At 35.8% G+C, this 9,211-nt stretch overlaps 1 long non-coding RNA gene across 1 annotated transcript; it reads left to right on the top strand.

Annotated features, from left to right (window-relative positions):
- The first annotated feature begins 7,631 nt into the window (after nucleotides 1-7,631).
- Nucleotides 7,632-8,875, top strand: LOC128739057 (uncharacterized). Its single transcript, XR_008412177.1, has 3 exons — nucleotides 7,632-7,715; nucleotides 7,770-8,449; nucleotides 8,625-8,875. It is a non-coding gene; the product is annotated as an uncharacterized LOC128739057 (long non-coding RNA).
- The last annotated feature ends 336 nt before the right edge of the window (nucleotides 8,876-9,211 follow it).

Below are 9,211 nucleotides of genomic sequence, written 5' to 3'. Positions count from 1 at the left end.
GATATGCGACATGTTGCTAGTTGTTACTCAATGCTGCTTCTGTTGCCACCTGAACATTTGTTATACGTTGCTATGTTGCTTGGAAACATCAGGCAACATTTTGGAAAAAGTTGCATGCAACATGTTGCCAATCTAAACGCATCTTAAGACAAAATAATTCGAAAATGTTATAACAAAGAAAATAATCCCTAGAAAGTATTTGGAAAAACACATGTTGAATCTATGCTGAAATCTATAAATAAGCATATTTAATTATAAAAAAATTCTTGTCGCTAGAAGCAAAATGTTATAAAAAGTTGAAACTATCAGAACGATAATTTATTTAATGAAATTTTTCCAACAAGCGCGTATTTTTTTGTTCAGCGCTGAAATATTACTTTGCTTAAGCACAATTTACTAACTTGCAGTAGTTTCATAATAAAGAATTCTGGTTTTATTTTTCAAAAGGTTGCATAACTTATGCAAAAAGGTTGATAAAGCGACCTTTTGAAAACTAAAGCCAAAATTGTTTCATAGCTTAGAAAAAAATAGGTGCTCCTGTTGCTTCGGGAAGCACTTAATGTTTTGTGGTGGTGAGTTTTGGGATCAGGAATCCTCAGAGACATTGATATTTGGACGAAACTGAAATTGTCGGAAAATTCCTACCAACCTCAGGGAATTTTTGCCAGGTTTACTAATACTACTAAGGGTCGTATTTTAATAAATACAAAGCTTTGATATGTTTGAATTTTTTCCTTTAATTAAACAACAAAAATGCATTTGTGATGTTAACGAGTGCTCAGCACCGATACATTCTTAGTGCCTTTCAAATAAATTAGCTAAAAATGATAAAGATCAGTCTAACATATTGACGGACAATTAACCTACGAACAAAAATCAAAGCAATTAATAAATTTTTCTTTATTAATCAGGCTTTCAGCCAAAGGCTGGTTCGTTTCAGCAGGAGAACAGCACAATACATTATCTATACCTATAAAAATGGATTTCTGTCTGTCTGTCTGTCGGTATGTTCCTTATAGAATCGTAAACTACTGAACCGATCGGCGTGAAAATCTGCATGTAATGGTTTTTGGGGCCAGGGAAGGTTCTTATGATGGTTAGAGACCCCTCCCCTCACTAAGATGGGGGGCTCCCATACAAATGAGACATAAATTTCTGCATAACTCGAAAACTAATTAAGCAAATGGAACAAAATTTGGCATGTGGGTGATTTTGGAGGCAAGAATTTTTTCTACGGTGAATGGAGACCTCCCCCCTCTTTACGAGGGAAATTATGATCCCTCTCCCCTTTAAGAGGGGGGCTCCCATTCAAATGAAATACAAATTTCCTCGTAACTCTAGAACTAAACAAGCAAATGGAACCAAATTTGGCATGTGAAGGTTTTTGGAGGCAAGAATTTTTTTTATGATGAATTAGAACCCCTCCCCACTTGAGGAGGAGGGGGCTCCTATACAAATAAAATGCAAATTTCCTCATAACTCCAGAACTAATCAAGCAAATGGAACTAGAAAGTGCATGTGGGTGTTTTTGTAGGCAAATTTTTTTTCTGAGACCCCTCCCCTCTTTAGGAGGGGAATTTTGATCCCTACCGCCTTCACTAGTGGGGGGGCTCCTATACAAATGAAATACAAATATCCTCATAACTGGAGAACTAATCAAGCAAATGGAAGGTTTAGGTGATTCAGGGTGAGACGGACACAGGCCGCGAGTGTTGCCGGCGACCTGCCGTCGAAAGCGTCGGTTACTGCGGAGAGGGGGGGGGCAGCCCCTCGTAGAGATCACCTCTAATCTAGGTTTATTTATTTTCCTCGATCTACTGACCTCCATTACTTTCCTTCAGTTTGGTCCCCCTGCGAAATGGTAATTTCTACGAAAAGATTTTCCGTGAAATGGTACATCCCGCGTAAGGTTTTTCGCGAAATGGTATTCTGCGAAATTATATTATGCGTTATGGTCAACCGAGAATAATTGCAATTACTTGCAAATATTAGCTTTTCAGTAAAATACAACGAAACATTATATTTCGCCAACCATAAGGGGTACAAAGTTAGGACATTATGTTTTTCACTACACATTAAAAAAAGTAAATTTTGAATCATCCTAATGGAAACATGATCGCACCAGGCGTATGAAACTGAAGGGTAAAGATGCGGCTAACATCTTTTTACGCTTCCTACACGTCCGACACAAAAAGAAAAAAAGCAAAAAAGTACAAGGGTCCATGCCTAGTGGCACGGGCGCAGGCTTGAAGTAGGACTACGAATGTAGCGCAATTCGTCTCCCAATGCTAAAGCCGGTGATTTTTGAATGAATTTCATATATAGATGCTCAAGTTGCGTATTAAAGAATTGTGTTCTTACATGTGATATATGTTGGTGCAGATTTGGGGAATTATTTCGAACAGTTTCGAGTAGATGCAGATTATTTTTTGCAAAAATCTGTTTAACGTGAGAATTGATTCATTGATAATAATCAGTATGCTATTACCTGAAAAGTTGAATCGAGAATCAGTGAGCGAAATCTTGTAAATCTTCATAAACAGATGTTTGTCGTCCTGAAAAGGACGTTTTTTTTTTACAATCAGCTCGATAGCTGGAAATCTACGCCTTTTTTCGGTCTTCTTAGGCAAGAGAACAGCCTGAATGTTCGAAAGAACACCTCCTTGAGCAATGGTGCACCGGAAAGGAGTTTGTTCAATTCTTCGTCATTACGGATGGCCAATTGCAGATGACGGGGGATGTTCTGGTCTTGTTGTCGCGGGGCGCATTTCCTGCCAATTAATTGCCGAAAATATTATACTTCGGACATTTCTTTTACTGATTCAATCATCATATTCATACTAAATTGTGTATTTTTTTCGTTATATTGATTATTTAAATGTGTATTCTGGGCCCAAATTTCGCCACCCAGTTGCCAAATTTCGCCAGCCTCTGGACCCAAATTTCGCCACTTTAGAAAAATCCAATTCAAATAGATTTTAATGTCAAATTTATAAATGAATTCTCTATATTCCTAATAAATCCAGTTGTTAAATAGATTTTGCTTCGTTTTCAAGTGATTATTTATGAAACGTTTTTGAAAACCAATAAAATACCAATAAAACCACAAATAAATCAATGAAAAGCAACAAAATAGGAGAAATATTTTTACATATTGAATAAAATTCACTCATAAAGTAAATTAATTTTCTTCTGTATTAACCTCTCTAAGGTCTACATCATTTACAGCATCACAAAATCCACTAGAAAGGTCGTAACTTTTTTATCTTTCAATATTTTTTCACCAAATTTGGGGGATTTCCCGAATATCTTTTGCATTTTTATAAAATCTATGGATAATGGCCATATAACTTATGACCCCGACGTTTGTCCGGAGTTCCCTGGGGTGCCGTGACATGGGTTTTTTAGATGAAGATGCCAAATATTTGAAATTTGTCTGAAATCTGTTGATTTTTGTAACCATATCATCGACCGCGGACATATCAGTTACTTTGCCGTAGTTACGAGTAAAGGGGCATTTCAACGTCAGTAATATATGTCGTGTCGCATATCAAAAAACGTCACAAAATTCGACAAAATAGCGGTTGGCAACCATCTCATGTCTCTCAGAAGCCATCCCAAGTAACAATTCAAAGCCACTTGGTTTTACTTGAATTTTATAAAGGTTTTATTGCGGTATGAATCATTACCACTGGATTTATGGTGGTATTGCGCAATACCAAGAGGATACGAGTCCAAACACACTTATAACTAGCTAGAAAACCATAATAAAACTGTTAATAAAGCGAATTTATTGTGGTTGCTTATATTACCACGTTAAAACTTGTTGGCTGCACCATGTCTCCTATAAACTTACCATAAGTGTGGCGTAGCAACACAAAATGGCGCACCAATCAAAATTGATCTTATCACGGTTACTTGTCAAACCGCAATAAATCTGTTAGTTTTATAGAACTATTAAAATGGTAACACCCTAACCAAACAGTTTTTTGCTGCTATTATGAAGAATACCAAAGTTCAACACCAAAATTATTTTTTTATGCGAAGCCATATTGCCATATTGTAGTATTTTGTTTTAGCTCACAAACAACAATTCATCAAAGCAAAGTATTTTGCATAAAGAAGGTTATTATCAATCGGTTTTCCTGTCAGAGGAAGCAACTAAAATGATTTTGCTAGAAATTGAGATTGACTATCTGAATATTTTCAATTTGTTAAAATAACCAGTTTTCGAAAATTGCAAAATTTCAGTGGCGCGCTGATTTTATCGACCTATCATATCAAAATGCACGGTGAAATTAAATGCGCACATAGTTCAAACCAACGAAATCGCTTAAAATTAATAAATATTCTATGGGATATTTTATTCTGGTTGCTATTAACCAAATCGTTCAGAATGATCTGTCAGTAAAACTTAAACTTTTCTGCTCACGGATATATTTTCAAGTTGACAAAGCTACCGAACTTATCTGGCGTTTGCTAGTAAAGCGAAAAGCAAAAAGCGAAAAGCATAAAGCGAAAAATAAAAAGCGAAAAGCTTTTTTAAATTATGGCGATGGCTGTCAAGTAGCGAAAGCTTAATCGGTTTTATTGCTGCTTTTAGCAGAGCGTGATACGACTACTTGAGTTTATAGCCTGATTCTTATAGCGGTTATGAAAACATTCTGAGGCGTGGGCCACTTGGTCAGAAAGCAGTTTTATAGCAGTCATCAGAAAGTTCTGGTGGAGCTCATAGTTTTATTAGCGGTTTTATGAAATTGGTCATGAAAACCGCTATACGAACGTAATAAAACTTGAAATTGTTACTTGGGATGTGACCGGTCCCTGCCCCGGGAGGGTTTCTTTTCTGATTCAAGCACGGAACGGATTTCGAAGGAACTTGTCCGATACCTGACTTCTGAGAGACCTGAGATATTTGCCAATCGCTATTTTGTCAAGTGGTGATGTTTTTTGATATGCGACACGACATATGTTACTGATGCTGAAAATTCCCTTTTTAGGAACCGGTTCCGGATTCATAGTGTCCCCCCGGATCCGGATGCGCGCCATGGCTCGTAACTGCGGCAAAGTAACTGATGAGTCCACAGTCGATGATATATTTATAAAAATCAACAGATTTAAAAAAAATTAAATATTTGGCAACTTTATCTAAAAAGCCATGTCACGTCCCCCAAGAAACTCCGGAATAAATCCGGGGCCATAAGACATATGGCCATTAGCTATAGATATGAAAATAGAAAAGATTTTCGGGACATCCCCCAAATTTGGTGAAAAAAATATTGAAAGATATTAAAATTTTTGAAAAAAACCAATTTAGTGAATTTTGCGATGCTAAAAATGATATAGACCTTAAGTGGTTAATATTATTTTCTGTCAAATTATCAAATTGTATTAGGGGGAAGTCACACACATTAATCACACACATTAATCACACATAATCGCCATTAAATTTTCTGTTACAAACTTCGCCGACTTTAATTACACTTTATTGAAACACGATTTTCCCTGTGAAACACTTCGTTTAATTTTAAAAATATGTTTTGTATTCCCGAAGATTCCACAACAATAATTCACTTGTCGTCCCTTTAACATTGAATAGCAGGGAATTTCGTGTAGTCAATGGCACTGAAATCCAACTGATGAAGTAATAAAACTCTTAATCCACTTTTAAAACTTTGTACCGTTAGGGAAACTGTAATATTCAAGATAATTGATCGATATTTAGTTAACTAACTTTTTTTATTGATTTTGTTCTAATTTCTGCAATTTTTTAAAAGAAATTACATAACTAGAGACCATACAAAGAAAACCGGTTTAAAAAAATCAAGTGGCGAAATTTGGATCCATGACTAAAAATGGATACCATATTTGGCCACTTTAATTTTGATGAATTTTTTAAAATTATCCAAAGTTTAAAGTGAAATCGGCATAAAATTAGTTGAAATATTGTACATAGAATCATATCTGTCAAGAATAATTGAATAATGAAACAGTTTGAGTACATTTTTCCCCAATAGTATTTTCGCCTCTCGTTTTGATTTTGTAAAAAAATATACAATAAGTATGAGATGGTATTTTCAAATTGTAAGTAATACATGATAAATTAATAACAAGCCAAAGGTATCAATTAGTTTTGGTAGTACATGCCCTTGATTTTACCAATTCGTCAAATAATTTCTTTTAAGTTGACCAAAAATATGCAAAAAAGCTTTGGATTCATCAAACTGGCGAAATATGGCTCCTGGCGAAATATGGACCCTCTACCCTATAGGGCGTAAACTAAATACAATCAAAGGGAGCATATACCATAGCTCATCTCGTATATATTTCTGTCATCTGTGCTTGGGAAGCATTGACGTGGGGAGGCAAAAAAATGAAAATATTGAATTAATGAATGTTCGTCTAATATTTTCTTAATTATTACACGTCTGTTAGGGAAACTTGTAATAAACTGTTTTTTGAAGATTTTTTGAAAAATTTCCATCGATTGATACCAATATCTCTAGAATCTATTGAGGGATGACTGAGTTATAAGCGTGCAAACCATAACCACTTTTCGTTACATGTTCCCTTTTCGTTTTTCCAAAGTGCACCCCAATATAGAAATCAAAGAAGTAGTCCTACTTCAAAAGTAACTTTGTTCGAGCGCTTACCAATACACATTCATCCGAGGCTGAAGTTAGAGGGCTACTCACAAATACTTTTGGTCCGAGGCAAAGTTTGTTGTGGGCTAGATGAGATGTTGGCTACACGAAAAATGTATGGGAATGACATTTGTGACAGTGGGGTGGATCGCACTAATAATGTAAATGGATAAAGTATATATATTTTAACATTCTTGTCCAAAAATACACACCTGTAAAATTATGTAGTTTAGATGACCAGCTGTTTTACCAGCTGACCTCGAGGTACGACACCGATCTAACAAGCCAGTCGTCGTATGTTCGAATCTGTTTTAGGAGAAGCTGTGAGAGTCAATAGGATCGTAGAACTACTGTGTTACCTGACTCACTGCGAATATGCGTTGTGTTCGCGGGATCGTGTTGGTTCGAAAGGTTTCGAAAAATATCGCCCTTGTATCGAAAATATCGTTAATTTTGATTACTAAAAATAACGTACTTAAACGTTATATTTCAAGTGCCAGTAGTATACGCAATAATTGGATTGTGAAACTGAATTGTTATTTATGCAACTTTTTACAAATTAAATGCAATAACAAAAGCACAACTTATAAAAAATCGTTTGTTATCGATATTAACTGCATATGCGTTATAAACGAATAAAACGTATGGTTAAGTTTTATTTCAATAATGCGCATATTCGCAGTGAGTCAGGTAAAACAGTAGCCTGGCAATTTTCCTGTAATTCTATCATACTTACTGGCTGCGAAGTCTTTCAAATGACAAACAAGGGCAAATTTTTGGAAAGGGAATGCAGCACCTTGGCTTTACTTTGCTTTATGATCCCACAGAAATTATTAATCTGAAGAGCAAAAAAAAAATCTAAAATAAAATGATATATCCGGGGGTAGACATAATCCGGACCTGATAATATCTGAACAATACTGCTCATATTTACAATCTAATACAGATACGTACTCATCAATTTCGTTTTAGATCAAACCACCAACGAGCATATAACTGTCATGAAAAAAATCGCCCTCAAACGAATTCCAGCGCAAGACAAATCTGCATATTGTTTTGTGGCTCTCGCTAGTAAGTTATTCTGTAATTCAAAAAAAATAGCATTTCCATATCTTTCATTTTTAGGTAGATGAAAAACTCCGCAACCAATCGCTCAAATACCCGGGTTTGATATCCGGCTACACCATCAATCGGTACCGATAGCGAACGGAAGATGGCTTATATCGATACCGAATCATTTCCTCAAAAATAGAAATCGTGGCATTCGTGGAAGACAGGTTACCATATCTGTACATAGTGTATTTCGAAAGATTCAGACGCCAGGCTCATGGTACTCTCAAATCGATCCCGTCCATTCTACATAGTTCGCGTTTGGAAAACAGAATATGATCAATCCGGTTTTTAATAGGATCCTTTGCTATGAGGCAGATTTTATCAAAGCAAAAATCGTATAGATTTGATCATCCGTTACTTGCAGTATCCGGTCCGGTGTATACGTCCAACTACAGTGGACAACGGCTAAGACTAGGATCTATGGCATGAACAAAGATTTATTTTTGCTGAAGGCAAATTTTTTCGACACAGTGGAAGTAGTTTGAAATAACTACAATACAGTATATTCACAGTGAATCCCATTGTTGATTGAAGGTAATGAAGAACTAGATCCCTATATTAGACAACATCAACAACAAGATGAAGATCGAAACAAACTAACTTGATCGAAGATGTAACAGCCAATTGTGGCTACAAGAACTGGAAACAACTCACAAATTGCTCGGACAGATTGCTATGACTCTGACCATGGCGTAAGTATCAACTAATTTAACCATTTGTGGGCATAGGTGCTAATTTGTAAGATTTATTGCTATTTTACTGATTTTGGATTCATAATAATGTTTCATAGGAAGTTGTGGATTACCTGTGCCACTGTGTAGAACATTAAGGGTTGATTTCTATAATTTATATTCCACTCATTCACAGAAACATCGGAAGCTGGACATTTTTGGCGGTGAACAAGGCAAAGACTTCAAGACTACTTCCTGATTTTTTGCCGAGCCTGCAAACCGAATAGAATCACCGAATGAATCGCCGCAAACCGAATAGAATCACCAAGAAGTGGCAAAGATGCGAATCCGGATGCATGCTGTGCAGTTCGTTCAATAGTGCATGGCTCACAGACGGCCTGAGTAATAGAAAACCAAATGAACAATATTTTTCTTTATTGTACGTTATATGACCACATAAATAATCAAACATTAAATTAAAAATGAATAATCAATTGGTTGTATCTATTATATCCTAAAATACCCGAAATCCAATTTAATTTTCCTGCATGTCAAAATAACAGAAATGGGTAAAAATTACTCAGTTTGGTTAATTCATGTAGGATAAGAAGTGAGTAAGAACTACTCAGCTATGGCATGTACCTACTCTACTCAAAAGTGAGTAACAGCATAACTACTATACAGCCTGAATTCGTTAATTGGGCCACGACTGCACTCCAGCTGATTCGCTAATTGGGCCGACTGACAGTTGTTAGAAAATTCTAAACTCGAAAATTCCATACA

This window comes from Sabethes cyaneus, chromosome 1, assembly GCF_943734655.1.
Source record: "Sabethes cyaneus chromosome 1, idSabCyanKW18_F2, whole genome shotgun sequence".
NCBI lineage: Eukaryota > Metazoa > Arthropoda > Insecta > Diptera > Culicidae > Sabethes > Sabethes cyaneus.
The sequence above is the reverse complement of the archived record's forward strand: the minus strand, read 5'-3'. Positions and strand labels throughout refer to the sequence as shown.